Consider the following 21,177-nt stretch of genomic DNA (forward strand, 5'->3'; position numbering starts at 1 on the left):
CATGCAGTTTATATTCCATAGTCTACCATCATAATTCTCCAATAAAATATCTTTGATTCCTCTACTGTTTTCTCTGGTAGGCTAAAGTGCAACCCTATAAGAACCCAACTATCCCAGCTTCTCTTGCCCTGCATCTGAGCAGCTGAACATTGATGGAGAAAATTATACATTAGCTTCATTCTACCTTTGGAATTGTAGTCCTCCAAAGAGCCCTCTATACAACACAGCCCTCATACTACTTTTCCTGTAGCTTTCTTCTTGGCTCTCAAAAGTACTATTTCTTCTCCATCCCAAAATCTGCTAACTCTTACCCCTTGAAAACTCTCAGCTGACAATCTTGCTTCATTCTTTGTTAAGAAAACAGAAGCCATCAAACAGGAACTTCTTTCTTTCCACCTTTACCCATCTACCAACCTGGATTCTCCCTCCTATCAGAGGCCATTGACACAACATGTGTTCTGGATTCCAGCTGCTCTAGCCACCCCCTGGACTTTGCTCCATGAGTTATCAAACACTCCCTCTCTCTGGGATCATTTCCAATGATATATGGACATGCTTTAGTGTTGTCCATTCTAAAAAGCCTTCCTTGATCTTACCATCACCCCCCCAGCCACTGTACATTTCTCTGTTCCTTTTTACAGTAAATTTTCTCTTCCTCTTCACTTTCTATTCCCACCACAATCCTCTTCAATCTGGCTTCTGCCCTATAGTCCACCAAAACTGCTCTTACTAAGCACCGTAGATTGTTCTTAGCAACCTCCATGTGGACCAAATCCAATGCACACCTTTCTATCTACATCTTTCTTGACCTTTTAGCTGCATTTGACAATGTCACTACTTCTCCTTTGAAACATTCAATTTTCTGTCTTGATTTCTTGATCACTCTCTCATGAGTTTCCTGTTATTTCTCTGACTCACCTCTCTCAATTTCTTCATGGTTCCCCTTCTACCAATTTCTAAATGTTGGGGTTCTCTAAGCTTTCATCCAGGGCCCCAGATGCTTCTCTTCACTAGGTGATCCTTCCAGTCCAAACCTCTTCTCTGAGCTATAGACATTGTTTTCCAACTTCCTACCTAACATGTCCACTTAAATGCTTCACAGGCATTTCAAACTTAACACATGTAAGATTGAACTTAATAATTTTTGACCTACCAAACCTCTGGGGTCTCCTATCTCAGTGGATGATACCACATTCCACTTAACGGCTCCAGTCAGAAATCTCACTTCTCATATCTAATCAATCATCAAGTCCTATCTTTAGCTTCAAAATATATCTAAGATGTCAGTGTGAAGTTGCCATTTCTCTCTTCTCTCACAGGAAATCATACAAAAACAACCAGAAGTATGAAAGTATGAAAGAAAGAAAGACAGAAAGAAAGAAGGGAAGAAACAGAGAGAGAGAGAGAGAGAGAGAGAGAGAGAAAGAAAGAAGACAAGTAAAGAAGCAAGGAAACTCACAAGCTATATTTCCCATTAAACTAAGGAAACAGCTAAAATTCCAAACCACAAAATAAATGGAATAGTTCCCCCAAAGCAGGGGAGAACACGCAGGGCTGCACTTAGTGAAAGCAGAGAGAGGGTCCATGGATATAAACCTTAGAGACAGCAAAGAATGTTTCTTAAAGGTGAAAGGTAAACCTTTATTTGCAAAACCAAAATCCCTTGTTTGTAACAGCAAGGACAAGGTACCCATGCTGGCCACGAGAGTACCCTGGACCTGGTTTGGTTCTGAGAAGCTTGCGAGGAGGATCTAAATGAGGAAATATATAGACAAGCAATATTTACAGGAAGCAGTCTATCTCTGTGGCAGAGCAGGAAAAAAAAAAACACATTGTGAAAATTCCCTGCCTGTCGCCATTGGCTGAGGAGAAGTAAAGGCTAACCAAATTATACAAAATTGAAGTTATAAAGAAATTCAGCTAGCTTATAACTGGCCCTGGTCCTTCTACCTCATGAACCTCTTGCAAGGTGTGATATAGGAAAAACTCAGCTGCTTCAGAAGTAAGTAATCAAAAAGGAATGTGCACAATATCCATACAAAGACGCTATGCAAAGAAAAGAAGAAACAAAGGGTTGACAAAGCACACTTACCAGAGAAATGTTTCCACAGAGCTGCTGAAAATTATGATCCAACATTTTACCATGAATCTTAAGAACAGAATGAATGAATCTCCTCTATCATAAAAAAACATAAAACAAAGGTATAAGAGCTTGTGGAACAGATGTTAACACAACAGGAAGAAAAGAGATGTGAGTTGATAGAGCACTTGGAAGAGTCGAAGAAAAAATGCAGCCATCACAGAAATGAAAACAAAATGGGGGGCAATATATGGGAAGGTAGGTCCTGCTGAAAATACAGAAAGGGACATATTGGGTAGAAGTGAGGAAGTGAGCAAAATGAAGGTGGAAATGAAGAAAAATTTTCAAGGACTAGAAAGCAATGATAGATATAAAAGGCAAGGCAAGGAGAGCCAATTGCATAATTAAAATGTGAGGAAAATAAACAAGAGTAATGAAATAATACTTAAAGATATAGAAAATTTTCCTAAAATAAAAGAATACTTGAAAGGACTTAAAATTTCCAAGGAGAAACTCTCTCCAAAGGGACATAGCCTGTTAAAGTTGCTGAATTTCAAAGATAAAAAGAATTTTTTAAAAAAATTAAATAATTCATCTGGTGCAAAAATAAACTAGGTTCAGGCTTCTCCATAGAATATTCAATGCTAGAAAATCTTCAAGGAAAAAAAGATGTGATCCAAAGATGCTATCTAATTGTTGCTCAAGTGTAAAAGCATAAAGCAAAGTTTTGAGCCTGCATATTGGTCCCTTGAGCCCTACGTAATGATTCCATCAGATGACAAACAGGCTGAATGACAACCTGAGAAACCACTGCAGAGGTCTGGCAGGGAGCAGCGAATATATTTATCTAAGACAAAAACAGTATGGGGATTAGGGTAACAGAACAAAATGTAAATCTTATGTGCCTGACAACAGAAAAATGAAAAATTAACAAGAGCTGCAAGAGGAAAGAGGAAAGAAAGTAAAAGCCATGTAAATATGCTGATTTCCTTATCTTTAATAGCTGGAAGTCAAGAATAAATATAAAATTATGTGGTAGAGAACAAGTAGGGGGTAGAAGAGAAAACATTTTAATTTAATCAGTGCTTACAGTAGGAAAATAGTAGACATGCCTGAAAAATAGAGGACTGTGGCCTTACACGAAGCTGTAATTGTAAAGATAACAAGTAGAACAATGTGAGCCTTCCTATTTAGCGGAAGAAATACTCACAAAAAAATCATGGGAAACTGAATACTCGTGACTTATTTTAAAGAATATAAAAAAACAGTTATAAAAATAACATTAAAAAATTGAGACCAAATACATCTGTCTACTCAATGAATATAAATGGCTAAACTCATCTATTAAAAGTACAAGGGAGCCGGCCCTGTGGCCTAGTGGTTAAGTTCAGCATACTCTGCTTTTGTGGTTGGGGCGTATCTACACCACTCTGTCAGTGGCCAGGCTGTGGTGGTGACCTACAAACAAAATAGAGGAAGATTGGCACAGATGTTAGCTTAGGGCAAACCTTCTGCAAGCAACAAGAGGAAGATTGGCAACAAATGTTAGCTTGGGGCCAATCTTCCTCACCCCCCAAAAAAATTCATTTTGAACTTTTGTGCTCCTGAGGGGTTTGTCATTGTATGCCCAAACATCCCACTTTTCTATGTGAGCTAATCCTGTGTCTGACAAGGTGTGTTTGTGTGTGTATTATAAAAGCCCAAAGACTAGAGCACTGTTGTGTTGCTGGGATGATAAAAGTAGTAGCCCTTGTAAGGGTCACTCTCAATCATTAGGATCTTTGCCAGTGATCAGCATTCCCTGATGTCTGGAGGCAGCAGGGCTCCAAGTTTCCTCCTCAAGACCTCACCAGAAAGTGAAGAGTACAATGAGAGTAAGACTCACTTGTAACTCCTGCAAACACTTACTAGCAAGTACAATCCAATCCATCAGAAAATCCAGGTGGTTCAACCTTTGAAATGCATGTTGAATTTGACCATTTCTTACCACCCGGCCTGAGCCACCTTTATCGCTCACCAGAATGATGGAACAGCCTCCTCCCAGCTTCCATCCTTGCCTCCCTAGAGCCTGTTCTTGACACAGCAACCAGAGTAGCTCTTTTAAAACATACATCAAATCATTTCACTCTACAGCATGGACCTGTGATTGATGCCCATCTCGGAGTAAAATTCAAAGCCCTCACAATGGCCTACAGGCCTTCATGATCTGGCCCCCATTACCCTCCTCTCCTCACACTCTCTCCCATGCTCATTCTCTTCCAGGCACTCTGGCCTCCTTGCCCTTCCTGGAACACACCAGGCCTGCTCACTCCATGGCTTTGCAGTGGCTGATCTCTCCGACTGGGTGGGAGGCCCCCATCCCCACACATCTGCTTGACTAATTTCTCATCTCCTTCAAGTCTTTGCTTGAGTGTCATCTTCTCAATGAGGCCCAGATTGACCACTCTACTTAATACTGCAACTTGGCAACCCACCTCCATCCCTCTTAATGTGCTCAATTTTTAAAATTTTCCATATTGTGTATGACTTCCTAGTACTCTGTGTAATTTTCTTCACCGTTAGGTCTATTGTTTATGTCTGTCTCCCCCTCCTGGAATGTAAGCTCTGCGAGGCCAGGCTCTATGTTTAGCTCACTCATATCTCAAGCACCCAGAATAATGCCTAACACATAGCAGACACTCAATAAATATTTATTGAATTAAATGAATGAAACAGGTACCAGAAACCCCAACCCCCCCTACAACCTATAAGGTCAATAATATCCCAATGCTTGATCCTTTTAGGCACTCTGATAAGCACTCTGAATGAGTGGTTCACTTTGAAGTAGATATAACAATATCCTCTGGGCTGGATCAGCAAGTCATCTGAGTAGATCATAACTGTGTGGGAAAGAAGGATATAGGACTAAATGGAGTTTGGGACCTGGAGGTTAGGCTTCTGAGCTTCCCAGATGCTTACCCAGGAGTTCTTAGTGGCAATATTCTTGGTAAGAAAACTTTCAACAACACATGTGATTTTTAGTGAGCATTGTAGAAATTGGGAGAAAAAATGTATGTACATATTAAAAAGGCAGCACCAAGTCTGACAAATAGGCTGCAGGTAAGGGTAGATCGAAGCCACTCATCCTAGAAGTACTAGGTAACATTGCGCCCTTCTTCAAGAACTTACTGTTTCAAAGAGTTTGCCTTTTGATTTTCTCACTGTGTTCCTTTGGCATTGTAAAAATGGGAAATCTGCAAAACAATAAATAAATAAATAAACAACTACTTTACAAAGAGTAAATTACAAAGAGAATGTTCATCTTTATGTTCAAATTTTAAACAAAATGGGAAACTCAGAATCCCCTTTCCTTTATGCTTACCGGTCTATATTTGTCCAGATGGACAAAACTGAAGGTACTTGAGACTTAAGTTTCATTTCAACAGAAGTGAAGCAGCAGCCATTAAACTCTGAAAGTCATTGTTGGTGGAAACTCAGACAGGATGCTTCCATTGCTGGGGGAGGATGCTGGTCAGAATTGTCCAACTGAGATTTGATTTATTGTTTTCCATTCAAGGAGCCAAATGATATCTTAATAAAGGTAAAATAAGCCATTGTTCATTTTGATTATATGGGAATGATTCACCAAAGTATGTTTAGTAATATTAAAAATATTTTCAAGGCTGAACACTCACAATGAACAAATGCAAAGCAAAGTATGAATATTTTTGTTGCTGGTGTAGGACACAGCTAGAGTACCTCCTCAGATTCTCTTGGACTCAGTTTCTCCAGGTCTCTGAGCTACTTGCCCGGCCTCAACTGCCCTCAAGTGACTTACCCAGCAAAGGCCTCCTGGAGCAGATCAGCCACAAGCTTAAGCCCCTGGCAGACAGGGTTCAATCAGGGAAGCAGAACTATTATGAATATGTTGAATAAGGAATTTATTATAGGAATTAGATCTCCACATTTGTGAGAGGAGCTGGGGAAGTAAGAGTCTCAAAAAGGGTTGAAGGATCAGAGATCAGCCCTGACACAAGCAAAGGAGTCTGAGCTTGCAGGAAAATCTGGAAGCTAGGCACATCCAGCTGTTGTCGCGAGACCACATGGAGGGCTGGTGCAGGAGTCTATGGAAGAGTATGGGCTCTTTGTGACCACCACCCCTGTGAGTCACTGTGAAGAGTCTGTTAGCCCAAATGTGGTTATGGTTATTGGGCAGAGAAGAACACAGAGCAGGGAAGAGTGAGAACAAACAAGAACCCTCTTGCATCTGGACATTTGTCTCTTGCCACCCCTAACCAATGAAGACTTTTAGGGTTTAATGGCTGCTGCTTCACTTTTGCTGAAATGAAAGTCAACGATCAGGAAACTTCAGTTTTGTTCATCTGGACCAATATAGACTTGTAAGCTTATATAGGGGATTCTGGGAAACAGTTTCCAGCATAACCTGGTTGCCTATAGAACAATCCAGCACAAATACCACATCATGGTTACAGGGCATGGGGTTTGTTTCTCTAGTTGCCAAAGGAGTTGTATGACTCAACCTGGAAGGTGCAGGAGTTAACCACCAGTAGGGTAAATTACCACCACTGGGAGATAAGAGATGAGAGGGAGTTTGCAGGTAAATTTCTTCTTTGGTCTTTGCTTTAATAGACTATTCCTGGGCACAGTTTTCTATAGAGCCTGTCCACAAACACTTCACAGGACCAAGCAACTGGCTGTGTCTTTTCAAGTTCATGAAGTGTAGACCAGGTTGGTAACATATTGAAGCCAGGTACCTGAGGGTTACTGTAGATATTTAATGAGAACATGATTACCCTTTGACCTTGTTCCCATCACAGACACTGATGAAAAAAAGTTAATCTTGTTAATTTGCTGTTTTCTTGTTTAACCTGAGGGGTGAGTCAAGGGTCACAAGGATTTATGAGCTTGTTTTGCAGAAGAATGCTTTTGAGGAAGTCATGATCACCAGATAACCAGCCCCCAGCTAGTTGACCCAGAAATCTGATTGCTCCAGGCCTTATCTGGCATGAAAGAAACACAGATTTCCCCTTTGTTTCTCTGAAATTCCTCCTCCCAAGCCCTTTAGCTCTGCAAGGACCTCCTGCTTTCTTCTTTCATTAAGGCAGATTTGAGAGAGCCTATCCTCCTGCCTTCTCATTTTGGCCAATTCAAATAAAACTTTTTCCATCTCCAAGGACCAGTGTCTCGATGACTGGCTCATTGTGCATCAGGCACACAGACTTGAGGTTAAGAGGTTCAGGATCAGTTTCACCATCACCATGTATTTGCTTTCCATTCTTACCTGTCACATGTCCTCTTTTCCTGACTCTTGATAACCTGGGGTTGAATCTTTCAATGAAGCATTAGCATTTCAGCCTTCCTAAGAAACCCAGCTAAAATTATACTTGTAGAAAAATTGCAATGAAAATGAAGTGTGAAAGCTATAGGAAAAGAATTGACGGTGGGGACTAAGATTGGATCAAGGCTCAGTTCATTTACATGTGATGAACTTATAGCATCACTAGCATTTTAAGAATATCATCATCCTCCTTCACTGAAAAAGTCCATGAACATGTATTTCTCTGAAACAAATAAAAGGAATGGATCAGGGCGCAGAGATCCTTTTAGCCAACCTATGACTTGTGACCTAAACTCTCAGCAAGAATATACACTTAGTGAAACCATTGGTCTCCGGCAACTTCTGAGCATTAACCTTACCATAGCTCAAAGAGCAGCGAAATGCCTGTTACTCATATTTACATATCTATGCCAGTGTGAATTTTCAAAATCTTGTGATGCACAGAGTGCAGAAACTGCCTTGATATGCAGTGTCAGCTCCCGTGAATCCACTCGTTTCTCCCAATGGATGGGTGCAGTGCTGTCACATGTCACTTGACCATTAATCAATGAGACAGGTAGGAGACTTTTCTTGATGTATAAAACCTAATTTTAAAATAAACACACAGAGACACTATGGAATAGAGTGAAAAGTGTGCAAGCATTCTTAAGATAAAACATGGGATTTAGGTTATGATGGTTCCTTTCTCCTCCCGGATAGTTTATGGTTCTCTGCTACTACAGGTTCAGTGAAAAATTTTGAGAAGTACTTCTTTAGGTTAAAGACTCTGAGTGTGCTGTCTCCTTTAACACCTTTGTATGTTCTTATATATGGGGTTTGGCTTTTCTTTCTTTCTTTCTTTCTTTTTAGAGAGAGAGTGGTTTCAGCAGAGTTTCTGTCAATGGAACCCAGATAATCAAGTGAAGGTCAGCGCCCCAGTCGCTCCCTTGAGGAAACGGTCGTCACCGGGAAGGAGCTGAGGTGCAACCTCGATGTATCACCGGGCCCAGCAGCTGTTATTTTAACGACAGGACGATATGAGAAGGTTGCTAGTTAGGGCAGAATAAGCTAATTCACAAGGTGAGATTGGAGATTCAAGAGAAATTGGTTTGTGGGAAAGACTGCATATAAGTGACTATGTTTCATAGCAAATCAGGATTTTATCAGCACAGAGAGCAGTGAAACGCCGTCACAATTGCCTCAGTGGGTAGCAATATCTTTACTTTTTGAAGGCATCCCTCCCCAAGCTCATCCAATCTGGCCTCCCAGAGAGCCCAGAAAGCACTCCAGCGCTGTTTCTGTAATATCAGTGTTCTCTGGATTGTTTCCCCTGAAGATGGTGATGATAGAAACGTCTTGAAATACTTCTGACATTTCCTCAGTCATCCATTTAGAGAAGAAACGTCTGTGCAAATATTTAAATAACCCTGTCCTTCCCAGCAAATTTGCCTTTAGATTAAGCTGCCCTCGGGCATAGGCTGGGAACCGTTTCAGAGTGGAAGAGTTTAAGGGGGCGGGAAGGGTCATAGTAAGGTGGCGCTTTAAGCCACCGATTCTTTCTTTCGAGGAACCCGAGTTTCCCCGGGCCTGGGAAGTTTTTGCTCCGGAGGGTCCGGCCCAGCGGGGAGCAGGCACACTCAGTGCTGTGGCTCCACCGACCAGCCTGAAGCACGGCCTGAGACAGCGGCTCGCCCGCGCCTCCGGGGAGGCCGCCAGGCTGCTGTGCCCTTCCGAATCCTCTCTCCCACGCTGCTCGGAGAGGAGGCGCTCCAGGCCCCGAGCGCTGGGGCCCTTTGGGGCCATCCTTTGCGAACCGGGGCCGGCCCACCTCCGCCGGCCTGGGCGGGCGGGGTCGCTTCTATGGCGCTCAGGCCCGGGGATGCCCGGGGTGGGGCTCCACAGCGGTGATCTCTGGCCTCCCGCGGTGCCCACGCGGGCCGGGCCGGGGTGAGCCCAGGCAGGGGGACACCCGCGTCGCCTGCTCCCCCGGCGGCGCGGGAAGGGGTGCCCAGCTGGGCGGGCGCGCCTGCCGCCCGCGGCTCCACTCCCGCCCGCGCTTCCCCTCGCGCGCGGCAAGCTAGCGGGAGCCGGGGGCGGGGAGCCCGGAGCACCGCCCCGCCAGCGCGCCCCGCCCGTGGGAGAGGAGGGGCTGCGGCGCGGCGGCCCACTGGAGGCGCAGCCCCGCCGCCGCTGTCGGTGCTGGAGACCGCGGCCCGGCGCAGGCGGCGTCCGCGCCTCGCTCCCCGGCCAGCCCTCGCGCCCGCCCGGCCGTGTCCGCCTCCCGCCGCTGCCGCCGCTCGCCTTCCAGGTAGGAGTGCTAGCTGCAGAGGGGACCCTTGGAGCCGCCACGACGGTGCCCGATCCGCGGCCCCGGGGCATTGTGCGCGTCCAGGGGCCGAGGACCCTGAGGGACGCGCGGGTGGGCAGCTGGCTTTGGGTCCCCGAGGCATCGCAGCCTTCCCGGGGCTCCCCTGGCCGGAGACCTCGGGCGGCCCGGAGGCGGGGGCGGCGATGCCAGTTCAGCCCGGCAGCCGAGGTGGGAGGGGGCGTCTGGGTCACGGTCCCGGCTCGCCGCCCCCCCTTCCCCCTCGTTGTCGGGGAACTCCGGCGCCCGGGCTCCCCCAGGCTGCTGGGGATTGACGCCGGGGCAGGCAGAGGGACTGATGTAATTGTCAGCGGAGAACCGACCCGGCGCGGGAGAAAGCGCCCGCGCCGGCTCCAGCTCACGCCTACGCCGCACCTTTCGGGGAATCCGGGAAGCCGAGAGGAGCGGCTGGGGAAGTTGTGCATTGGGTTTATTGTGCGCGTGCACTGCGGACTGCCCTCGCGGGGCACCCCTGCCCACTCACTGCTGGCGCCCCTGCAGCAGCCTTCCTGCAGCCTTCGTCCACACCCGCGGCCCGGGCCGAGTCTGCCTTGCTTGGTTCGGATCGGGACAGGGTTTGCATTGCAGTCAAGACGTGCTTCCCCTGCATCAAGCCGGGAGCTGCCCGCAGATCGTGTCGCCGGGGATGCTGGGGGAGGAGGGGATGGGAGACCTGGGGAGGAAGCCGGGAAGAAGTAATGACACCAGCAGATTTTTTTAAGCCTCTACTCTATATAGACGCATCTGCGTGACACCATTTAAGCGGCTTTTGAAAGTTATGACCAGATACTGATTTTGCGGCCATTCTGTGATATACCTGAACGGTAACCTAAACATAGAGACCTAAAGCTGGGGAAAGCATTACATAATGGACATGAAGCAAATGACAGGAAACTAAGTGAACCCACGGGGTTGCCAGATTATTTCTTTCTCCCAGATGTAAAGTCTTACAGGCTTTTTCCCTATAAATATTTGCGTTTTAAAATCACTGGACTAGCTTTAGCAAATTGTATATTATATTCAGTTGTGATTTTCTTGCAAATAAAATAATTTTTCTTGAACATCTTTTCTTAAATTTAAAAATTGCATGCTGATGGATACTGGAATATCGCAGAGCTGATTAATAAATTTGTTCTTTCTTCAAAGGTAAAATTTAAAAATATCCCATCTTAATGTCATTAACTTTGTTCTCCTCCTGGTTTTATTTTTTTTCTCTCCCCCCTTTGTTTTTTGGAAGCATTTTTGCAGTTTTAGGAACTGCAAGCTAACAATGTTGATATTCCTATCGAATGCTACAGCATTGCAGATACAAAGACTAATAATAAATGAAACAGAAGACCTCACAGTAACTAGAGGAGCAGAGTTCCCAAGGTCGAAGGGAAGCTGCGGTATAACTGGCTATGATCACCTACAGAGAATATGCGTAGCCCTCATTGGGTTATAAGGAAGGCCTTGATTGGTGGAATATTAGTCCTATTATTCTTTTACCCCTGGATTTCATGTGTTTCCCCCTAAAAATAATTTTTTTCTTCAAAATAGAAGCAAAATATTTTCAAATTAAAATCTTGGCTTTTAGATAGCCTAAAAATCCTGGTTTTGCTCGTATTTTCAGTTTTGATGGTGATAACTCAATTATACATTCAGTGGATGGATTCCTTTTGGGATATCTCAGTTTCAAGTTATGATGGTTTATCAGATGTCTCTTGGTTATAGTTGAATGTGATTCTATTGGACTTTTGCAGGATTGCCTAGTAGAAGTTTTCTTGTGTCTAGATTGCTTTAACCTTATGGTAACTTTACTCCAAAAAGAATGGTAAAGAACATCCAAGATAAAGTGTTTGTGGCTGAAGGTCTGTAGTACCACTGCAGAAATAGAACTAGGTTAATGCATAAGTAGGTAAAAGTTTTATGTGACTTTATTCATGAAACTGTTAGACTAGGGAGATTTAGATTTTATTAAAATGCCTTGGTTAGGTAGCAGGCAGTAATCATTCAATGGATAATTACTTATTGAGCCCCCATCTGTTCAAGACACTGGTCTAGGCACATGCGAAATACAAATAAGAATAAAAAGATGTCCCTGCCCTTAAGAGTTTGTAGTCTACTTTGGGAGGATAAGGCATGAACTTTCAAAAGAGAGATTTTTTTTTTTTTTTTTTTTTTACTGCAAAGGTTAACTAATAATTATAATTCTTTGGTCTGTTTATAATTTTGCAAAAGAAGGTGTCGTACTATCTGTTGACTTCTGGGGCTTTTTTTTCCTACTCAGCATGATGTCACTAAGATTCATCCACTTCATATGTAGCTGTAGTTTCACTTTCACTGATGTACAGTATTCCATTATGTGTCCCTAACACAATGTTCTCCTGCAATGGCCTTTAATTTTTTTCACTTAAAAAAAAATTGCAGAGTGCCGCTTTGATCATTCACGTTTCCTGGGACACAAGTGCAAGTTTTTCTCTTGGTAAATACTAAGGTATAGAATTGTTGATTTGTAGGGTGTATGAACATTCAACTTACTAGATATTGTCAAATCATTTTCCAAAGTTGTTGTGCTAATTTACACAAGCCAGGGAAACAAGCAAACAAAAATCATCGAATACAAACAAGCATATATGCATATATAGATTATATATATAGATAGTATATATATATGTGTGTGTGTGTGTGTGTATGTTGAAATACACGTGTTTTTTTAAAAAGCAAGAGAATGATGAACTTAAAACTTAGGATGGCAGTCATCTTTTGGGAGGACCAGGGGGATGGCATGGGGAGGAACACTTAGATGGGTATAGGTTATTGGTAATGATCTAGTTCTTGGGTTTGGTGGTAATTTCTTAGGTGATCATTATATTGGAAAAAAGAAAGTCATGCAGGGATCACTGATAATTTTAAACTTCTAAGACAAAAGAAAATGAGGACAACACAGAGTCATCACAAGGCAGAACAGGCTGTTGTTCCAAAAGACCCACGAGGTGCCAGTTGAGAGATGAGGAGGCAGTCCCTGTGTGTGGGCTTGAGTTACCAAGGGCTCCTGGTAGAGACTTGCAGGAAGGATGAGCAGGAAGTGGCCTGGCTGAGAAGAGGGCCATCTTGGACAGGAAATGGTATGAACAGAAGTGGAGGAAGCCATGTGAAATTTTCCAACAGTGAACCACTCTAAGGATTTATAACAAATCTAGGGAACTGATGGATTTGGGGCTTTTAGGGGTGGGGAGAGGGGTCCAAGGGAGGGCCCCTAGTTCGGAGGCGGCTGACTGGGATGAGAGTTCTCTATTTGGAGAAAACCAAAAGGAAAGAACAGATTTAAGAAGAAACTGGGAGAAAAATCCAAGGCTTATGACCCTGGATAAGGAGAGGGGGAAGGAGTCAAGGATGTTTGATTATAATTAAAAGAAAAGGAGAAGTTGCGGCAGGAGCTTTTAGTGTGATGTAGACATGTCAAGTGTGGGGCAGTCGATATATAAGCTCACGTTTGAGAACCTGGGTGTGGAGCTGGTGGGCAGTTAGGATACGCCCATGGAAGAATGTGATCCTCTAATGACGTATCCAGGTGAGTGTGGAAGAGTATGTGAGAGAGAAGGTTACATAAAATTCATTTGTATTATTTATTATTTACTGATGTAAATGAGGTAAATAATTTCTGGGTTAAGGTGCGAAGAAGATGTTTTGGCATTGATGGTGAGGTAGGGTTCATGGAGTTGAGAATGTGCCAGGGTCAAAGTCAGAAGGGTTGGAGTCAAAGCCCACTTGACAGTTTACTAGTTGTGTGTGATTTGGGGAAGAATAACTCCGATCCTTAATTACTGCACGTCTAAAATGAAGATACCAACAGCCACTTCACATGGGTGTGGGGAATAGGATATGACTGAGGGACTGGAACCTTTAAGGGTGATGTTTGCTTTCATACCATTTCTCATCGGATGTTGCAAGGTAGTGGCACGTGCATTTATATTCTCTGACATATTCCCTCTTGAAAAATATAAAGGGTTTCCAACCCTTTAAGTTCTCATTATTATAATAATAAACAGCTGCGGATGCACCCCTATGGGTACAAGGATAAGGCTTGGTATTTCTAAGGCTATTCTGGGATAATATATGGTGTCATTTTGAATATCATTTAGCAGGCTATTTAATTTGTAAATATTGTGATAGGTTTTCAGCATTTTCTCATATTCTACAATTCTTTTTCTGACTTATATTTCTTGACATCTTTTCATCCTGTGAGTTTATTTTCTCACTGATTTGGCATCAGCTGATATAATAATTGGTGGCTCTATAGTTTTCTTCAAGAGACTGTAGTCCTCAATTGCCTTTCCCTGGCACAGTGGTTTGGAGAACATCTTGCTGATAGTTCCAACAGCAGTTGAATGGAAATGTGGCAACATGTTTAATACCAAAAAAAAAAAAAAAAAAGACAGACGTCCCAGTGAAAAAATCTTGTTGCTTACCAATAAAATTAGAAGTTATCAAAAAAGTTCATAAGAGAATAAAGGACTCTCTGGATAAGCCTCTATTACTCAGGGATGACCATCCCCATCCCTCACTTCAGCTACACGTTCCTCACTTCCCCTAAATAGATATAAGTATTTAATGATGTGAAATACGGAGTGAACTTAGTAGCTTTGGTCAGGAGAAAGAACTAAAATTAGTTTTAGGGATAACTGACTAATGTACATCTTGGTTACTGAAATTGGTGGTCTGCCGTTCTAGCCTGGTTTTGAGTTTTCATGGACTTTGGAGGCAGTTCTGGATCCATCCATTCGATTACCAAACTCCTGGCTGATCACTTTACAGAGAGGTGACTGGTGTCTGTGGGTGTTGTGTGGAGGTGGCATGGGCACATTGAGTGCCTTTCTTCTTCATTCAGCCAGCGATTATTGGACACCTAGCGTGTGCCAGACATCATATTAGGCCCTGGGTCATAAGCATGTCTGCCCTCAAGGGTCTACCCAGAACAGAATCTACTAAAAACAAATCCCCATTGAATATGTATGCATGTGTGTGGGGTGGATCTGGCTTGGGTTTTAGAATTTGCATGAAGTATCTATTTTTTCTTTTGTTCCCTAAACTTTTTCCAGATTTATGTTTAGACCTCCTTGAGTTGAGAGCGCTGTGGGAAAAAAATGCAGCCTTTGCAAAGAACAGTTACTTTAAATGTAGTTCTATTTTATTGGCTTTTTAAAAGCAGAAGGCGTTTAAAGAAGACTTACTCGTGGTATCTCCTTTTGTCATGAAGACACTTAAGTGTTATCAAATAGGAGAAAGACAGAGGTCAGGGAAGGGATGGGTGAATTCAGATTTGTTAGCAATGGAATATGACAGTGTTGAATTGATTTTTAAAGGGAAAAATAGAAAATAGACAAAGATGAATGGTTATTAAAAGATCTGACTTGGGTTATTACAGGGAATTGAGTATATTGAGTCATGATGGTCTCTAGGTGAAGTTTCTGGTGGGTTATATGAACCCATTCTCTTGTGAGTTTGTGTTCATTTACTTTGCGTGTGAGTGTAGTTTTTAAATGTAAATGTTAAATATATGTAAATTATAAGTATTATGTTAATAAGGTGGTGAATTCTGGAAGAAGAAAAGTCCAATGACTCTTTCTGATAGTGGTTTGGCAGATTACTTGAAAGTAAAAACTACCCGTGTGAGGAAATTTCATCTGATAGGGCCAGTGTCTCAAAAAATCTATATGGAAAGCTGACAAAAGGCAGAGCTAGAAAGAAGGCCACCCACATAGCCTGCTATCCAGGACTATCTAAGAGATGACTGGGTTAGAGAGAGCGTTAAGTATGTAACTTAACTCTTAAACTTAAGTTGTTATAATTAAATAGGTAACTAAGTTTAAGTAAGTAAGCCTAAGTTCAAACAAGCAAAAAACATTTAAGTAAAATGTTGGCAGATTGTCATTTGAATATGTTTCAGCAGTGTTATGAGACTGAGTACAAAGAATTCATGATTAATACACAAAAACTACCTTCTTCTTTAGAGATGATGAATTATGTTTTTCTGTTCAAGGAAACCTATATGTCAATTTATAAAATATGTGAAGAATATACCCAGACACTGAAAGTACTCACATTTGCTTGATGTGCTGATGCTTGAATCACCCTTATATTATATTCATAAGATGTTAGGGCTGAAAGGGGTTTAAAAAATCTTCTAGGAGCCAGCCCCGTGGCCGAGTGGTTAAGTTCATGTGCTTTGCTTTGGTGGCCCAGGGTTTTCACTGGTTTGGATCCTGGGTGTGGACATGGCACCACTCATGAGGCCATGCTGAGGTGGCGTCCCACATAGCAGAGCCAGAGGCACTCACAACTAGAATATACAACTATGTACTGGGGGGCCTTGGGGAGAAGAAGAAGAAGAAAAGAAAGAGAAGATTGGCAACAGATGTTAGCTCAGGTGCCAGTCTTAGAAAAAAAATCTTCTAGGCTGATCTCTCCCATTTTCCAAGTGGGAAAACTGAGGCCCAGACATTTGACCAGTGAGGCACTAGCCCTATGTGCAAATATAGCTAGGAGGTAATGTGCCAAATAATTTACTTCGGTCGGAGGTAATAGCAAATAAAGTTCTTCCGTAAGTTATGGGTAGGCCAATGAGAAAATGAACCAATAGCAACATCTAGAGTGGGATTTTACGCTTCCTTTCTATCATTTTCCTTGAATGGCTGCTGTAGAAAGTGAAATCATACATATATTTTAGAATTCGTCTTAGGTTTTTGGAGAAAAGGCTTTGTTTTCAAGGGTGTGATGAGAGGAATAAACACTACAAATATCATTATTTAACATTTTTTGGTGTTTGCTATTTTGATACCCATAGCTTTGTCTTTAACTCAATGGACGGGAAAGGATAGAGAAAAATTAAATTATCTTGTGCTAGATACTATTCTATCTCTTTTCCTTTGTCATTCTCTTTCCATGTGCTAATGTGAGAGAAAACCAAAGTGTGAAGGGAATTGAATCAGGAATAGAACATTAACTTTTACTTCTTTATCTTGCATCTTATCTAGGCAATTCTCACTGTAGCTCTTGAGACAGACCTATCCACCTTTTGAAAAGAGTGTAGAAGTTGAAGGGAGAACAACAGCAGTGTATTTTTAGAATCTTTTTTTTCAAAAGTCAAACCTAAAATAAACCTGGCCTCAATTTCCAGCAGTAGCTTTATTTCACATCTCCTAAACCAGTGCTTAACTTTTATCATAAATTTGAAGAAGTTACCTTGTTACCTTAATGTTTTTTATACATAATACAATGTTGCCTCAAGTAACAAACTGTTATTAACTACCAAAGTTTGAAGAATAAGGTATCTAAAAGAACATTAAAATTAAAAAAAATTTTCACATGTCATTTCTGGAGATAAAGTTGAAGTCTGATTTGATTTTAAATTAAGATAGCATTTTTGGTTTCTGTTTATCTGTAGCAGCTAGACAAGCTTTTGCATATTCTCACCCCATCAGGCAACAATCTGAACAGTTTTTGTTGTATAGTTTCCTTAGAATAGAAAAAGTAGCACAGTTTGAATGGCATGTTGATTATGAAAAGACATTAATGAAATTCTTTTTGATCTCAATAAACTTTAAATTGAAGCAAAAACTAGAAAAAGAATGTGATCTCCAAGTTAGGCCAGCAAATGTAGGGCTCGTGTGAAACTCCACGAAGAAAGCGAGGGAGAAGCAGAGAGCAAAATCCACCAGAACTCTGGAAAAAGGAATAGGAAGGTCAGGAAGGGAAATAGATGGATATCACATCCTAGCTTGTCTTCTAGTCTCATTTCAGAAAGTGCCAACAGAGGAAATAAAAGTGTGAATCCGAAGGCTTATGGAGATCAGATATTATGGAAGATGGCTGTCTCTACACTTAAAAAAAAAACAGAGAAGGCCTTTAAACATCTTGAAGAATACAGAAGGCATGAGATAAAAGATTGATACATTAAACTCCATTTAAGAAGAGATAGTATGTGTCACAGGCAGAAGATAAATGTCACCACACCTGGAAGAAACTATTTATAACATGTGTCAATAGACAAGGGGTAACTCCTTAATACCCAAGGAGCGCCTGTGTATCAATAAGAAAAATGACTGTTAATCTAATAGAAAAAGGGGCACAGAAGATGAACAAACAGTTCACAGAAAAGGAATTACAAATGACACTTACAAAGATGAAATTATGTTCAATTTATTATAAGAGAAATGCAATTTTAATCTGTTTAGCCTATTAAATTGCCAAAGATCTTGACGTTTGTTAATACATTATGGTGGCAAGGCTTTGAGGAAACTGACAGGCTCATACATTGATAGGGGTACAGAATGGTACAGCAATTTGCAATATTGCCAAAATTAAAAATTCACCTAGGAAATCTAAGAAATTTTTCTACAGATATACTTGTACATTGCAGAATGAATTTGTGCAGACTTCCATTGCAGCATTGTCTGTAGTGAAAAAAGATTTAGAGAGCTAAATATCTGTCAATATAGGATTGGTTAAATAAGGAGCAGAGCCAAAAGTGGGTAGCTGTTAAAAAGAACGAGATCATTCTATGTTTGCTGATGTGGAATGATCTGTAAGATATAGTAAGGGAACAAATCAAGGTGTAGAGTAGGATATGGCCATTGGTGTTAAATATGAGATTATAAATATGTGTTTATGCCAGTAACTGTACACTGTCTCTGGAAAGTGACGCAAGAAACTGGTAACAGTGATTGCTTCTGGGGAAGAGAACTGGGTGGTTGGGGTGGGGATGGGAAGGACACCTATTTAGTATACTTAGTAACACGCTTTACTACCATTTGAATTTTTGAATATGTGAACGTATTATCTATTCAAACCAAGATAATTTTTAGATTTCTTGGGGATCACTTGTACTAATCAAGAATGTTGAGTAGAAGTTGTAACCAGTAGCAATCCTTTGTAAGGTTGGGGCCCATTCTGTGTTGATATAAGAACATGGTAGTTGCCATAATGACTCACCCTCGCTACTGTTCTGACAGGCTAAAGTTCAGAGGAGGGAAACTGGAAGAGGTTGCCCTTTGGGACAAAGTTGATTGGTTCTGTGCAGTTGCCCTGCCCTTGCCACTACGTCCCCAGCTGTCTGGTCTTACTGGGAGGGAGACCGGAGGGACACTGATTAGGACCAGGGTGCGGATGAGATTTCAGGGAGAACAGACATTGAAGAAGGTGGTGGCAGAAGCCTGAGGCTGGGAAAGCACAGAAATGGAGATGCTATTAGTTGCTACTCCAATTCCATCAGACGCAGCTCACAGTGGCAAAATAGAGAAAAATGTTATTTATGAGTCACAGGCTTGAGTTCCTCTGCTACCCCTGAGGTTTGGTATGGGGTCTAGGAATCTGCATTTTTTAAAAGAGCCCTTGGTTTTGAGAGCCTGTTCTGAGACTCTCTGATCTCTTCCACCTGCCTGTGTCATAGATAAGATGATCCCTTTCATCTCGTGAAATATCCACTCCCTGGAATATATTTTTATAATTACTTCCAAAACCATTTATGGTTTCTACTCTTAAACACATGCTTTCATAAGAGTGATTGTTTTGTTGTGCTTTGCCCTCCTAGATCCCACAAAGGGGTATCAAATATTAAGGTAAAGAATAGTTAGAAGGAGGAAGCCGAAGTAGCAACTGAATGTTTATGGGTCATAGCTTTGGGAAGAGAAATTATGTGCTGATATGAATTTAATAAGCAATAATATGAATAATTATGACTTATGTGGAAGAAAAGGAAAAGCTTGGTGACAGAGATGTGATGCTGCAAAATAATTTTCCTAAAAGGAAATAAAAATAATTAATTATCATCACTAATACATATTTATTCAAAGTTAATAGACAGAGCCCTTCATTTTAAACCAGAAATGACACTGACAAATTGTACAAGGGGAAAATACTACATCAGTCTCCTTTAACCTCTAGATGTGAAGTTAGGATTAAATATGTATCCCAATAAATGAATCGAGTAAATAATATGCACTCCTTTTCTCTGTGGAAGTTCTGGTATTTTAGTGGCTATGTTCCTTTTCAAAAAAGTTTATTTGGAAACTAGGAGAAATAGGCAGCAGCCTCGTAGTGGCATGCCACGAGAAGCTTTTGGTGTCAAAGTCGGGTGATTTGAAGAGTAGAGAATGATAGTGGTGGGTGGAGAAAGGTCAGAGATGCTCTGTCTCACAGGAGAGGAGGCACTGGAATGTCTTGGGGAGGATGTGTGGCAGTGTCTGGAAGATCCTTTCCCTGACTTTCCAGGGCTCTTGAAATTTCAGGATGCATTTGATCCTTAACTACTGTATCTAATTCCTAATGGAATTTTGGGAGCAGGTTTAAGCTGACATGAATGAACATTTAACTACATTTCTTTAAGAGACTCTGTAGCATATATTAAATACATGTGAACATGGAATTGTGCTAAACTGTTTCTTTTCCTTGCCACACATTCAACTTCTTTTTTTTTTTTTCTGTACATGCTTCTTTGAAAATAGCCTGCAATCTTGTAGTGCTGTTTATCACAATACACTCTTTTTGGAGGGGCAGTTTATATTTGACAGGAAGAGCCCTGGAGTAGGTTTCATGGATATTCAAGTTCTCTTCCCGGTTTCTCCATTTGTTAAGCACCCGATCCTAGGCCAGTAACCTCTGGGAGCCTCATCAGATAAATGAGGGTAAAATGGTGGTTGTTGGAATGATCACATTTCCCATTAATATGTGAGAACACTTAGAGAACTATTAAGTCCTCTGTAGAGAGGAGGTACAGTTATTAATCATTACATTAAATTCCCATTTACCTAGAATCCAAATAACCAGAAAACCAAAATAACTGCGTTTTTCTGTTGACTTGTCCAGAGATAACTGATTTAACGCAAACCTGCCTTGTGGAGCTATAAATTCAGAAGTGACTTGGAAATCAAATAATCAAATACCAATTACAGTTTTATTACATTCAGTAGTTTTTGTTTTTAATGGTCAACAGTATGGTTCTTTGAAAATTAATTTATTACATGTGGAAAGTCTAAGTGGAAAATCTCAATTTTTGACCAATTTGTGGTAAAGCAGGCATTAGTCACGAAGGTCCACCCATCTCTGGCTGCTTCTGCCCGTGCTGCCCTTCCCTCTCCCACCCAGCCGAGGCTTTTTGCCCCCTCTCTGCCCCCATTGCCTGGCCATTGTCCTTTCCACACCCATGTCTCTCTCTCCCGGTACTTCCTACTGGCCCCCTTGCACCTCATCATTCGTGAAACCCCATGGCAGTCACTGTCCCCTACAACTCCGCGCTGCTTCTTGTTCCCCCGTTCCACTGTGCATCTTCCTTTGGTTGCGTCCTTGTATGTGTTGCCTTCCCAAGCAGAGGGGGGCTCCTTTTTTAGGGCCACGCCTCCTTACTCTTCCTTTCTGTCTTTAAAGCTCCTTAGGTGT

At 41.8% G+C, this 21,177-nt stretch overlaps 1 protein-coding gene across 41 annotated transcripts in view; it reads left to right on the forward strand.

The window, feature by feature from the left end:
- Positions 1–9,517: 9,517 nt before the first annotated feature.
- OSBPL6 (oxysterol binding protein like 6) overlaps positions 9,518–21,177 on the forward strand; it is a 198,763-nt gene continuing 187,103 nt past the window's right edge. For 22 of the 41 annotated variants that reach the window (XM_070580306.1, XM_070580297.1, XM_070580302.1 and 19 more), the window contains exon 1: positions 9,534–9,705. The gene's annotated coding sequence lies outside the window, so the exon portion shown is untranslated. Of the gene's footprint in view, positions 9,706–21,177 lie in introns of all 41 variants that reach the window. The other 19 variants (XM_008515495.2, XM_070580294.1, XM_070580307.1 and 16 more) reach the window with 5 other exon arrangements.

Source organism: Equus przewalskii, chromosome 17 (assembly GCF_037783145.1).
Source record: "Equus przewalskii isolate Varuska chromosome 17, EquPr2, whole genome shotgun sequence".
NCBI lineage: Eukaryota > Metazoa > Chordata > Mammalia > Perissodactyla > Equidae > Equus > Equus przewalskii.